The following is a 13,615-nucleotide window of genomic DNA, read 5'->3' as shown; positions in this document are numbered from 1 at the left end:
ATTTTGTACATTGTGTATTTTGCCCTGTTACTAAAAGATTAGGACTTTGGTGATTTGTTGTATTTATTTCATAGGTATACTTTGAGGTGTATTTACATGGATGTTTTATTTGCTGTTCCAAAACGTGACATTTACGATGTAGTATTGAAACTGAAAGTGTAATTTTATTTCTGCCTCTTGGCCAGTTCCCACTTGTAAAAGAGATGCAGTCTCAATGTGTTTTTAATGGTTAACTAAAGGTTAAATAAAAATAAAAAACAACCTCAAAGTAGATCTAAGCTCAAATGAAAAATGTTGTCCCTCGATCCCTGCTCCCCCTCCCCCTCCATTTTCTTTTTCTCTCTCCTTCACACCTGTAAACCTGCCATGTGACAATCAATGATATCCTATAATGGGATGTGTTTGTACTCGATGGGTATGAGGTGTGTCTATGAGTGCGTGCGTGTGTGTGCATGCATGCATGCATGCGTACGTGTGTGCGCACGTGCGTGCGCAGACTTCACACCGTAGTCTTCTGGATCCTGAGGAGGATAAATAGCAGTCAGGTTGTCATGGCTGCGTGTAGCCTATGCGAAGATGGTAGACATTCCTCTAATGGACCACCCCCTGGCCTGCACCCCATGTGTCCCTGTGCACCAGAGCAATTCAAACACATCATCTCTCTCACACACTGCTGTATACCCTCAATATCACTGCATCGCTTCTGAATCGTGTTGGGCCTACAAATCAGTTTGGTTCTTAATAACTAGATTTCCATTTAGATCTGCCTCTTTCACACGCACGCACACACACACACACACACACGCACACACACACAGAATTGCATGCACTGCGCTAACATTGTGACTTCGATATGGACTATTGGTTCCCTTTCTTCCATTACTTCTATTGAGTATACATTGCAATTTGTACCCTCTTCCACAGTCATGAGATAGGAGATAGGAGATAGGATATCTATGTGTGTGTGTGTGTGTGTGTGTGTGTGTGTGTGTGTGTGTGTGTGTGTGTGTGTGTGTGTGTGTGTGTGTGTGTGTGTGTGTGTGTGTGTGTGTGTGTGTGTGTGTGTGTGTGTGTGTCACTCAGATTACACTGGATGCATGCTTCTAGTTCCATACATTACGGTAGAGGCAGTCTATTCCACTGTTTCCCAAACTTTTTTATGGGTAATTAAAAACAAAATCACAACTTTTCACCAATTAAATGAATTCCAATATCAAAAGTATTTCATAAATAAAACTAGAAAAAGTGCCCTTCTGGGCACAGGTCTAGGACAGGATAGGAGTGTGTGTGATGTTTGGCAAAATGTTTAGGAGTAATATAAACATGTTTGTGTGTGTGTGTGTGTGTGTGTGTGTGTGTGTGTGTGTGTGTGTGTGTGTGTGTGTGTGTGTGTGTGTGTGTGTGTGTGTGTGTGTGTGTGTGTGTGTGTGTGTGTGACACGACTTGGCCTGTTGTAGCGCCACCATGACGCTGATTTGAAAACTGTCAAGTGGCATTTCTTCCTCAGCCTATAGTGGGAATATGCATGCACAGTTTTACCGCAATCGGACGCTGCGTACAAAGCGGGCTACTCCTGAAAACATTAGAAGCCAATCGTAGCCAATCAGGATGGATTATGAGAAATCAAACAAACCTGTCTTGATCACATGACTATGGAGAGCATGTGTACCGATTTGCATTACATTTGGATAAAATCTGAAGGAGTATTATTATTAGAAAATGTGTTTTACATATGTCGGCCTCCTGGTGGCGCTATAAAGAGCAGATGTGAAAAATTCCAGGCAAAGATTTTTCCTTGGCCTCTAGGGAGTGTGCATACAAAGTTTTACACAGATCCGTGCAGTTAGAGGTAAATACCCTAATTGGCAAGTTATAGTGCCACCATGAGGCTGAGTTGAAAATGTTCCAGTGGCATTTCTTCCTGGGCCTAGTGGGAATGTGCGTGCACAATTTCCCGGAAATCACACGATGTATTCATGATTTGCGGCATTTTGTTTGAAACCATGCACTCCTGCGAACTTTGGTAGCCAATCTTAGCCAATCAGGTTGGAATCTGAAAAATCTGAAGGACATGTTTCGTTGAATGGCTGTAGCGAGGCTGTGTACCAATTTGCGTGATGTTTGGACAAAATCTGTAGGTGTACTGTCCAAAAAATTGTTTTGCACAAAGCGGCCTCCTGGTGGCGCTATAAGAGGCCAATGTGAAAACCTTGGGGCAGAGGTTCAGCTCTGGCCTCCAGGGAGTGTGTGTGCAGTGTATGGCTGCGATCGAGCCAACGGTGCCGGAGATTAGCTGTCCACAGACGGACGGACACACAGACACACGGACGGAGTGCAAAACATACTCTCTCCCCATGCCTTCGGCCTGGTGGAGACAATAAAATAAATCAAATAATTTCCATAAATAAATAAAAGAGACCTTCAACTCTCACTGGAATCGGTCCATGGTCGATTGTGCAGTGGCTGGGATGAGATGGGGGGATTGGATTATACTGGATCTCCACACATTGGGATCCCCCAGGAGGAAGTTGCTAATGATACTCTGGAAAGGGAAGACTGGACATTTCTGTTGGAACTGCATGTTCCAGATAAGCGGTTGAAGATGGATGGATGGATGGAAATAATGAAAAAGCGTTTAAGAAGTAGTGAAAATAGCCGATCTACAAGATCACAACGTGGCTCGAAGCAACTAGTTTGGGTCATAGGCGAATGTGTAATATCTCTTTTGGGCTAATGAAAAGGGATTCATTGATTGAAATGAAAACATTTTGCAAAAAAACAAATCACATGAAATACAGTTTAATACAAATACAATACTAAAATGATTGAACCCAAGAAAGCACTGGCTTGTTTCCATTGGGGTCTTGTGTATTCAATTCATTGAAGCATTTAGTGCCAGACACATGGCCTACAATACTAACATGAACAGCAAAAACATCATAACTATTCTATTCCACACAGTATGGTAGAGACTGAAAACTGAATCCATTTTCTTTGGTTCAAATAGTAATCACACTGGCACAGCCGACAGCTTTAAAGTGGGTGACAACAATGTTATCACAAGAAAAGATGAAATTACTATAACTAGGTTCCATCCTGGAGGCAAATCTTTCCGGTGAAAAAAGTGGCTACCAATGTAATCAAAAACGTCAACCAAAGAACAAGATTCCTGTACAGGATCTTCTCACTGGTCAGCAAAAATACTTTGATGACCCATAACAGGAGCCCTCATACAAGGTTTCTTCAACTATGCATGCACCTCATGGTACCACAGCAGCAAATGCCCTAAAAACATCCCAAAAAATTCCACACATCCCAAAACAAACTGGTCAGGCTACTACTCAGTCCTTATACTCCCAGAACCCATCTCTCCCCTTCTCATTTTGATAGGTTGGAATGGCTTATAGGGACGGCAGAGTACAGCAACTTGCAATGGGCCTGGTCTACAAGATTCGCTACAACACTAAGATACCCTGCATGCATGTAGGCCTACCTGTCAAAGACGTATCAAGGCAGAAATGGAGAGTGGGCTCAACTGGGGAGATCTCGAAAGAACGACTCAAAGCCGAGTGAAATGGAGGACATTCAATGGGCTAATGCACCCTAGGAGCAAAGGAGTCAAGTACCTGTACAAGTACTTCCTTTAATGTCAACAAAGTCCACGCGAGCACAACACCAGAGGGAGTTCAACGAACCACGTTCAACCCAGATTCAAACAAGGGGTTAAATTAATTTAGCTCCTATGCCACTAAAATGTGGAACGCCCTGCCAACAGCCATTAAGAAATGTGAATGCCTCCTTCAAAACAGCTCTCAAAGAGCACTTATACGGGAGCTGCAATTCAAAACTGGCCCCTGTAAAAAGTACCCCCCCCCCCCCCCCCCCCGCCCCCTATATTTTTCTATAGTGTACACGTTTCCCTTTTTTAACGTATTTGATGATTTTGTATTTTTTTGCATAGCCTAGATGTGTATATGTGTAGGCCTTTTGTCTTTAAATGTTTTGATGAATTGAAACTGGAGGACTCTGATGTAAACAAGTCTCAGTGATTTTTTTCTGGTTTTATCCTCGTAGCAGTTTCTGTATTGACCTGTACCTTTTGAACGGTAGGCCTGCCCATTCTGCAATACTACACATTTCAAGCAGTCAATCAGACTCAGACTCAGAATCTATTCCACACACTACGGTAGAGTAGAGGCAATCTATTCCATACAGTACGGTAAAGAGGCAGTGACTCCAGTCCACGCAGCTCTGTTATGTTTGCTTCTCCAGCGCGCGCGCACACACACACAGAGTGTGTGCGTGTCACACACACACACGCGCACACACCCAACAGCCACACGCATCCAGCGTGTCCATCTGAGTGAGCGTGCGTGTGTTCCAATCCAATCCATTCTGCTACAGTGCTACCTCACACCGCGGCGCGGACTACATCGTGCGCGTCCATTCCTGCCTTCATTCCTGTAAGTTATTAATTTCTTTAACCTCATGTTTGTATGGAAGTAATGGCACGGCATATTTGCATGTAGCGCGGGGTTTGTGTGCGTGCGGGTTGTCTTTGATTCATGTTTTTTTTACGCGCTGCAGGTTTTTAGGCGTGTGGTTCGGAATTCGGATCGGTTTGTTTAGTGTTTGTGCGTGCTGCTGAGTTGTGTTGTGAATCACACACGCTGTTCAAACTTGTCAAGGTGTTTTCAACTATAACGCCGGCATATTTTAACATAAGCCTATGCGACAAAATGCGTAACACAGAAGTCTGGGGAAGAGATGATGAGTCAAAAAGATAAAGTAGTTTTCATGTTTTTTATTTATTTATTTGAGTTTCGAGCGTACCAGACAGTGGAGCTGGAGCACATTTAATAGTTGAAAGACAACAAGTGACTTTATATTTCCACGCAAATGTCTTAAACATGTTTTTTTAACGGATTAAATGAACAAAGTAATTTATGTTGTATTCGTTTTAATGTGTCTGACCTGTTGTCAACCCCGCCCAGAGAATAACGCTCTGGATTTCTGGTTTCTTAAAGAAAAGTAGAAAACCATATTAGACGTACTATATCTAAATGATTGAGCCATATACAGTTTCATATCATGATATAACTCAGACAACACGTGCAGCTTAAAGGGACTTCACCCTTTTTGCAAAAAAATATATGTTAACTAGAAAAAGTGCCCTTCTGGGCACAGGTCTCCACCAGGAGGATAGGAGTGTGTGTGACGTTTGGCAAAATGTTTAGGAGTAATATAAACATGTTTTTTTGTTTGTTTGTTTCTTGCAACAATTTTCTTCATTTTGTTGAGGAAATGCATAGCCAGATCACTCATAGCATCTCTGAGGATAGAATTCTGGATGAGCAGGACATGTGCAGCATTTTGTACAAAACGGGCTACTCCTGAAAACTTTGGAAGGCAATCTTAGCTAATCAGTGTAGAATCTGAGAAATCCAACAGGCTCGACTTGATCACATGACTACAGAGATCATGTGTACCGATTTGCGTGAGATTTGGATGAAATCTGTGCAACATAAACAATGTGTTTTGCAGAAATCGGCCTCATGGTGGCGCAATAACCGGCAGATGTGGAGGGATGCAGGGAAAATGTTTTTCCATGGCCTCTAGGGAGTGCACATACATAAGTTGTCGATGCAGTTATAGGTAAAAACATGAATTGGCCTGTTATAGCGCCACCGCGAGGCTGATATGGGAAAAAAATTGTAGCAAGTCATCCTTGGCCTAGTGGAAATGTGCGTGTATAATTTCATGGAAATTGGACACTGTTTGTGATTTGTGGCATTTTGTTCGAAACGGACCAATCATGTGAGCTTTGGAAGCCAATCTTAGACAATCAGGATGGAAGATGGGAAATTGTGCAGATCTGTGTTGATCACATGACTATGGAGATAGTGTATACCGAATTGTGTGATGTATGGATAAAATGTGTACGAGTTATCTACAGAAATGTGTTTTGCTTAAATTGGCCTCATGGTGGCGCTATAACAGGCCGAATATTTGGGGCAGAGGTTCGTCGTTGGCATCCAGGGAGTGTGTGTGCAAAGTTTGGCATGGAACGGGCCAACGGTGCCGGAGATTAGCTGATAACGGACGGACGGAAGGAAGGACACACACACACACGGACGGAGTGCAAAACATACTCTCTCCCCATGCCTTCAGCCTGGTGGAGACAATGACGTTTAGAAGCTTTAGAACACTTTCCTGGGGGTCTTATGTGTAATATGTGGTTTTAGTGAGCCCATAGCAGTGAGCCCATAGTGTCTCTGATGTCATGGACACTGTGCTCACTTACTTCCTGGACTACTATTCCCATAATACTTTGGTGCACTGCTCCTCAGTGACGTAGACTCCGTGGGGGCGGCGGGGCTCGAGCCCCTAGACCTGAATAGTATATTCGCCTAGTCGGTTCGTCACGACTCGATGACTCAGTGCAAGTGTTTAGAACCTAAATGCTTAGGTTCTAAACACTTTTTTAGGGATTTGCATCCCTAATGGAAAAACGCACTTCCCATTCAAGTCTGTGGCGAAATAAAGTTTATCTACCATAAATAAAATCCGGCTTTTTCCATTCAAGTCGATGACATAATGAAGTTTATCTACCATAAATAATATCGGGCAATTCCCATTAAAGTCAATGGCAAAATAAAGTTAAGTCACAGTTGGCACCGCTCAAAACGTTTAAGCATGCAGGACGCCGATGGACATACAAGCTTTCTATATGACAGAATATAATTACGTGAACAGCTTGAATCTCAACAGGGGAGTTAATTAATTTATTCCCTATACTCCAAACATTATACAGTCGTAGGTCTTAAACATGAAGCTGAACTTTATTAAACCTTTTATGGAAACACTGCTATTATTAACCTCTACAGCTGTTTGTCAGGCTAAGGATCTCTTAGCTGAGAGAGGCAGGGATCCCCCATACGCATTGGATTAGTGTTAAATGTGTGTGTTTTCAACCCTCAATACTTTGTAATCTTGACCTTTTTGATTGATTGATTGAAATATGTATTAACAGTTTGCAGAATTACAGTACATTTCAAGCACAACTCAATACAAAAACTGTTAACTGTGAGTGGACGACCCAGTAAAGCATTATACTTGTTTACAAGAGGGTCCACCTTGTTCAATTCATCAAAACATTTAGAGTCATACAGATATACAGTACACTTCTATCTAGCCAAAGAACAGGAATTCATCATAAAGGAGGTGAAAAGGGAACATAAACATATACAGTGAGGGGGAAAATGGGTGGGAACCTTTGGCTCGGTCTGCTCTTTTTCTTCTCCCTACAGCAAACCTCTTTGCCGAAAATAGCCGATATACAATCTCACAACGTGCTGTGAGCCAGCTTGTAGATCTGCTATTTTCAGCTAATGTTACCCGCGAGTGGTATGCCTACTGTATTGTACTACTGTGCGTGTGTGTGTGTGTGAGTGAGTGAGTGAGAGACACTGACTGCTCAACAGTACCATCCAGTGTAGCGGACCTGCTGGATAATAAGGAGCTGGAGCTCGACTGATGAGTTATAGCCTGGTATCCAGCCTGCTTCGCTACGTTCGGCGGATTTTTTTTTCTCTCTTCGCTTATCAGTCTGGAAAGCCTCCCATTGGGAGGTTTTGCAGAACTACACTAGAACTACATATGTTACGTAGTCAACGTCGTTGCTGATTGGATGTTGTTCCAACGAATGAGAGTAGCGTTAGGCAACCTACGTCATCAGCCAGCGCCACCCTCCATGCTTTTCACACGCGCTTTGCTATGACGTCTCACTGGTGCTTTGTCCCGCCCCGCACCACAGACCAATCAGAAGCCACGTTAGGTTTCGAAGCTTTTGGCATGTCCCGCCTCCCTTGGAGATAGGAGGCTTTCCAGACTGATAAGCGAAGAGAGAAAAAAAAATCCGCCGAACGTAGCGAAGCAGGCTGGATACCAGGCTAGATGAGTTATACCTTTTTCCCCCTTTCCAGCCAGGTGCTAATTCATTGAGTTTGTCCGACTCAAGGTCCATCGTGTCTTAAAAGTTACATGACAAGTTTCTCTTTGTCCATGTAAATCAAGCCAAACATTTCTGCTTTTGTTTGTGCCACCCTTGCATGCTGTCTGTAACAAACATTTCTGCCCATGCTTCTTCTTCTTTTAGGTTTTCCGGCAGTGTAGACGCTACTAGGCGTATTACTGCCCTCCACAGTTAGGGAGTAAACTCCTTTATGATTTATCTCATTCTTTAAAATGGCTTAGTCCACCCATGTTACCCCATCTCCATCTGTGCTCCCATTTCCCCCCCTTCTCATTTCTCGTTGGTCATCCACTCCCTGGCCCACTCGCCGGAGTGGACGAGAATCCCTCCCTTAGCTTAGTGTCCAGATCTTCTCCTGTTACATCCACCACATTGAGGAACCTGCTGGCTGCATCCAGCACCCTTTTAATTCTCTCTGATTTCGTTTTTATATCCGCGGCACAGTTGATAACCATAGCAATGAACGCTAGAAATTGCCTTCTATCCATAGTGATGTTCTTATCGTTATTATTCTCCTGAGTCTCCTCTGTATTCTCCTTTTCTGCCTCACTCGTGCTCCCCTCCACTTTCCTCACTGCTTCCGCATATGACAGTACTCTCTTCGATTCTTCCCGGATTTTGCTCACTTTCGCCTCCTTCACTTTTCTTGGGCATGCCGCTGCCCCTGCGTAATGCTTTCCACTGCAGTGCAAGCACTTGGGTTCTTCTTCTCTGTTGCACTTTTCCTCGCAACAGTTGTCCTTCCCACACCTCCCGCATCTACTACTTCCCCCACATACGGCCACAACATGCCCATAGTCCTGGCACTTAAAACACAAAAGGCCTGACCCTGTAGCATATGTAATCCATATATATTCTTTCTGGTAGCGCAGTCCCCTCAAACGTCAGGCGTACTGACTTGGATTTTTCCCGTTCCCCTTCTCTAAAGCGTGTTAGCCTTCTAGCTTCACTCACTCCACTGACCTCGCAAAATACTTCCTCCTTCATTGTTGTAGGCACTCCGCTGATTACTCCTCTTCTCCTTTTCTCTTCCTTCGAGTCGAAAGCATCTTACCGGGCACTCTCCAAACTTTTTAATCTTCACAGCTTTTCCCACCTGCTCCTCGTCCTTGCACTGGATGATGACCATTCCGGTTCTCGTGATCCTCACTAGTTCCACCTTCCCGACTGCACTCTCCACAAACTTTCCCACTTGACGTGGGTCACTGAAGACACCATCTCTCTGAGCCACCGCTGTCATTCCGACAGCACATTTGTCCTTGTCATCCCTGGCCCCACTAGCTTCGCTCCTCCGCCTTTTCCCATGCACTCTTCTGTCCTCACTTTCTTCAGCACCTGACATTTCCTTGTCCGACCCCAACTCTTCTTCACAAGATGCCACTTCCTCACTCCCTTCTCTCGTTTGTCTCAGGTCATCGTCAGACACGGTCGGGTTGTAGAACGGACTAGTGGGCCTCCTTTCTCTCATTTGTCCCAGCTCGTCATCGTCAGACATAGTCTGATTGTAGACCGGACTAGTGGGCCTCGACGGCAGGGAGCTGGATGGGTTGTACCCACCCTCGTTCCCCGCCACCTTCCTCACTCGCCCCTTCTTCCTCCCTTTTCGACTACCTCCTGTGTCCTCCGCCATCCCTCCAGCGGAAGACCACACGCCTCACAGACAGTCACTCACTACACAGTCACAGTGACAGCACTCCGACCTGCGTTCAAACTAGCCGCCCCACTCTAAACAAACACTCAACTCTTCCGGAAAAAGTAGGCTGGCTGTCATGTTTCTGCCCATGCTGTCACTGAGCCAGACTTAAATAGCCCTCTTGTGGCAGCAGGAACAACCTGGCATCTACTTCCGTCTATACCCTTCAAAATAAAGGTCTAGCCTTCTTGGGGTCCGTTGCATCCAGCGATATTGTCACGGTACTTTCGTGCTCATACAGACAGACACACACAGACACACATAGTCACGCATAGGAGTGACTAGCACCACTCAAAAATAAAAACTAATTCCCTATCACACAAAGATTTGGTGCCCCCATAGAACACTGCCATTCTTATGTCTATGTTCTGGGAGGGGACAGAATATTTTGTATTTTAATGACGGTCATTGTATTTGCGAGGAGATATAACATTTCGTAATATTTGTCATTTTAATGCCTCACTCTCACCCTGCTGCTAGCAGGAAACGGTCTATTGTGCCAACATGGGGGGAGGAGAGAGAGGGAGAGAGAGAGAATATTGCTTGTGTGTTGCCCTCATAATGTGTGTTTTTGAGAAACAATGTTTTGTTTTTCATGTTCTTCTTTCCCCGCCATTCTTAGTCGACTAATAGATGATTTTATAGTAATATATGTAAAATATCTATCTATAATAGATACTGGCTGCTTTTTTGGCCCAGGTACCCCTTGCGGGGAATCATTATTTTCCAGGTACCCCCTCATCCTCGCAACACCGATAAGCATATTTGCAACCTTACATTTAGATGCCATTGGAACTATTTGTATTAAAACTTTTTTTTTATAATTCAACGTTTTATTGGTTTTTCAAAATTGTACAAAATCTAGATTCAGTACAAAGCAGCATCAACATTATAAACCTTTACAAATAGCCAGTCCAAGAAACGTAACAGTTAAAATGAAAAATAAAAAAAGAAGAAAAATAAAAGCAAAGAAATTAATGTTCATTTAGGGTTCATATACATCCAGAATTCATCCCATGTCTCTTTCATTTTGCTTTCTGCAATTACCCTGCCCAACATTCATATGATATTTATATAAAATATAAAATATGTTATTTTGATCATTTCTTCCATCATTCCATTCTTTAAGCCCAGGTGTTCTGGGGACTTTCCAATGACGCAACCGTATTCTGGCAGCGGTAACAAGTCCAACCTTTATAATATTGAAATCATTTTTAGATATGCCATTAAAACTTTTCAATCAAAGTCACAACACATTTTCACAACATTTATTTAAGATGCTATCTTAGAATAGACTAGATTACCTATTTGACAGTGCAGAAACATAATTGCCTTCCTTGATGCATCAATTAAGCGTCAACGACCATCAGCTGGTCACAGTCACAGACACTCAGCCTCTGCAGCACTCTAAAGGTGGCCTTACACTAGCCGATAATCGGGCATTTTTGACGCTCGGGGGGTGCCCGAGCGATCAAAGCGCGATCAGGATCGGCCCGATCAACATCAAGAATGTTTGATATTTGCTCTGCCCCGCTCCGATTATCCTGTAGTGTGTGCCTGTGTGGTGCTATCAGATTTCAGATTGGAAAAATCGGCTAGTGTAAGGCCACCTTAAGGCCCAGGCTACACGTATATGGATCTTGTTGTGCGTTTGGGCCTTTCAGCCACACGCAAATGGCGTTTTCGGCCACTCAAACAGAGGTTTTTGGAAACCGATAAATAAGTGAAGATTTTGAGCTTTTGAGGATCGATGATGTCACCGCTTATTAGCATCATTTTTACTATAATTAGGTGAGAAATGCAGCTTGCGCCTGCACGGAAGCTACACGGATCCAATTGTTCACTGTTAACAACTTTAAAACTTATCATATGGTTGCACCACGTCACCAGCGAGCAAAGGCTCCAATAATAAATAATATATCGGCCTACTATAGTCCAGTGTAGTCATTTGTATTGGTGCCGTCGAGTGCGAAGCTTGAACAATAGGTTAATTGCGGACCGCTACAGAGAAACTGTGGATATATTAACCTAACAATAAGGACCCAGGCCAAATAACATTGCACAGTAGCCTACACCAACAAGTCTATGCGTGGCGTGTGCATAGCCATGCTGCATGTGAAACTATTCTCGTGCCGCATTTTGCTCTCCGTTTCATGGTCATGGGGAGGGAGAGAGAGAGGGTGCAGAGAGAGAGAGAGAGAGAGGTGTGTGTGAAATGCAATATCGCATCGAATTAAGTATAGTAGGTCATGTCAGTCGCAAAGGACTTGCCAGCCAGAGCAATGGGTAAGTGTCTATCATTTTTAAATTATATGGAGAGAAAAGTCGAGAGTCGGCATTTGAAGATTTACGTACATAGTGTGACATGAGTTTAGAGTTTAGAGTTTTCATTAAGAACAATACAGTGCCTGCTTTGTGTTTTTTTTTGCAAAAATAAATATTGACCAAAAAGGTGTAGGCTGAAGCCTAAGCTTATTGTGCCTACCCTTCTAACAAATAATTAGCTTTCATAGGTAAAATAATACAACAAAGCAAACAACAGAAGGGAAATAAAAAACAAGAAAACAAAACAAATACAAACAAACACAACACAAAACGAAAAACTAAGCAAAAACAAGAACAAAGACAGACAGGAAAAAACAGTTAACAGGAACAAGACAAAAAAGAACAAAAACAACAAAAAACAACAAAAACGAAACATGCTGACAGACAATGAAAGAAACATGTTCCACTTCCACTCACAATTTAGGTGGCTTTTAAAATATGGTACTTATTCCTCATTAAAAAATATGATAGGCATAGGCCTATGTATTTGGCACCTCATAAGTGTAAATATAAAATCAAATATAATGTAGCCTACAATTGAAACCTGCTACTGCAGCTATTTTCTTCTGTGTTCAATGCGTTTCTGCGTTTGTGTGTGGATACAAATATCTCTGTCGTATGGGCAAGGATTCTTTTTAAACTGAGGACGAAAATATCCGTTTTGCAAAAGATCCATATACGTATAGTATAGCCCAGGCCTAACTGAAAGTGACTGCATGGAGTCTGTTTCATTTGTATCCAAAGGTAATTGAATGATGGAATATGATTAAAGGATTACTGTGATTATGGTAAACTCGCATATCATAATTCACTGGCAAAAAAACAAACATTTCTGGAACCCCACTTTGGGAACCACTGCTGTAGGCTATATTTGGGCTCAGAATAGGGACTCTAGCCTGGGATCAGGTGGTTAAGTTTGAAGTGTAAACATGAGTGTTGGATCACCGCAAGTACTGTCAACAAAGCCTGACCGCATGTGAGGGCTGTGTCACCCTCACCACTACTTTATTATTTAAGTTGGCGATAAATGATCATACAAATAATGGCAATTAACGATTGAATTGGTGTGTGTGTGTGTGTGTGTGTGTGTGTGTGTGTGTGTGTGTGTGTGTGTGTGTGTGTGTGTGTGTGTGTGTGTGTGTGTGTGTGTGTGTGTGTGTGTGTGTGTGTGTGTGTGTGTGTGTGTGTGTGTGTGTGTGTGTGTGTGTGTGTGTGTGTGTGTGTGACGTCGTGACTGTTCTTTTGGGCACATGGCTGAGGCACAGTTTACATCTGTACTCCTATAGATTAGGCTATCTATGTTAGCTATACAGTTTATAGATCATGCTTTTTTTTTAAAGATTTGTTTTTGCCTTTTATTGATAGTTATTAGTGAAGACAGACAGGAAAGTGGGAGAGAGAGAAGGGGAGAGACATGCAGCAAAGGTCGTCATGAACGGGACTCTAACACGCAGCATGCTGTCAGGCCAGAGCCTATATGTGGCATGCGCCTGGACCACTAGGCCAGCGGGCGGCCCATAGATCATGCGCCTGGACCACTAGGCCAGCGGGCGGCCCATAGA

The 13,615-nt window shown here is 43.2% G+C and overlaps 1 protein-coding gene across 1 annotated transcript in view; it reads left to right on the top strand.

Annotated features, from left to right (window-relative positions):
• Positions 1-4,310: 4,310 nt before the first annotated feature.
• tp53i11b (tumor protein p53 inducible protein 11b) overlaps positions 4,311-13,615 on the top strand; it is a 65,615-nt gene continuing 56,310 nt past the window's right edge. The window contains exon 1 of the mRNA XM_079501942.1: positions 4,311-4,463. The gene's annotated coding sequence lies outside the window, so the exon portion shown is untranslated. The remainder of the gene's footprint in view (positions 4,464-13,615) is intronic.

This window comes from Electrona antarctica (assembly GCF_951216825.1).
Source record: "Electrona antarctica genome assembly, chromosome: 5".
Taxonomy (NCBI): domain Eukaryota; kingdom Metazoa; phylum Chordata; class Actinopteri; order Myctophiformes; family Myctophidae; genus Electrona; species Electrona antarctica.
The sequence above is the reverse complement of the archived record's forward strand: the minus strand, read 5'-3'. Positions and strand labels throughout refer to the sequence as shown.